This window comes from Plasmopara halstedii (genome assembly GCF_900000015.1).
Source record: "Plasmopara halstedii genome assembly, contig: Scaffold_672, whole genome shotgun sequence".
Taxonomy (NCBI): domain Eukaryota; phylum Oomycota; class Peronosporomycetes; order Peronosporales; family Peronosporaceae; genus Plasmopara; species Plasmopara halstedii.
In genome coordinates this window covers 877,095-877,878 of record NW_020187589.1, presented here as the reverse complement: position 1 = coordinate 877,878, position 784 = coordinate 877,095, and positions in this window count along the sequence as shown.

Below are 784 nucleotides of genomic sequence, written 5' to 3'. Positions count from 1 at the left end.
GTTTGCCAAACTCAAGACACGCCGTCGACTTCCTTCGGATTGTCGCCCTGCGACGTATAGATCAACCCCTAACGCTCCCGCGAGCTCTGTGTCTGTGACCACAAGAGCCCAGGGCCACTGCTTGAGCTCAGCTCACGGCCCTTCTATTTCTCTTGCTTTTGCCGGGAACGCGGTGCGTCTGATGACGCGAAACGTCCTGATATTTCCGATCAAAAGCGTCCACGGCATCTGAGCAATCTTGCCGAAGTGGCGTCTCGAACTCCCACGAGTTCTCCGAGTTGGGATATCCCCGCCTCTTCACCAGATATTGGGTTTGACCCTGGTGACGACGTCGTCTCGCTAGACATTCCACATGATAGTGGACGTCAACGTCCTCATCGAAAAGATTCGGTGGCGGGCGGTGACGACCGGATCGACTGCCGTCCGGTGACTCGTGATGATCTTCGAGCTCTTGAGGACGAAGTCCTTCGTGATTGGAGCTCCGTTGAGCGTCATGCTGAAGTAGCATATCGCTGTGCGAACGCTCTTGAGGTTTTGGAGCACGCCGTGCGCTGGTTGCCTCGCCTTGAGGACTACCGCGCTCTGTCAGAGCGACTCCTAGCCGTGAAGCAGGCGAATGCGTCGCTGTATGCGACGGTGGAGCGCTTGGCGCCATCAGAAGTGGAGGTTGTTGCACTACGCGCTCAGAATCATTTGCTGGTTCAGCTTCTGGGTGGCCGAGGGCCCGTGGGATCCGCTCCGACGCTAAAGCTTTCACTTGCGCCGGATCCCGTTACGGCTTGAG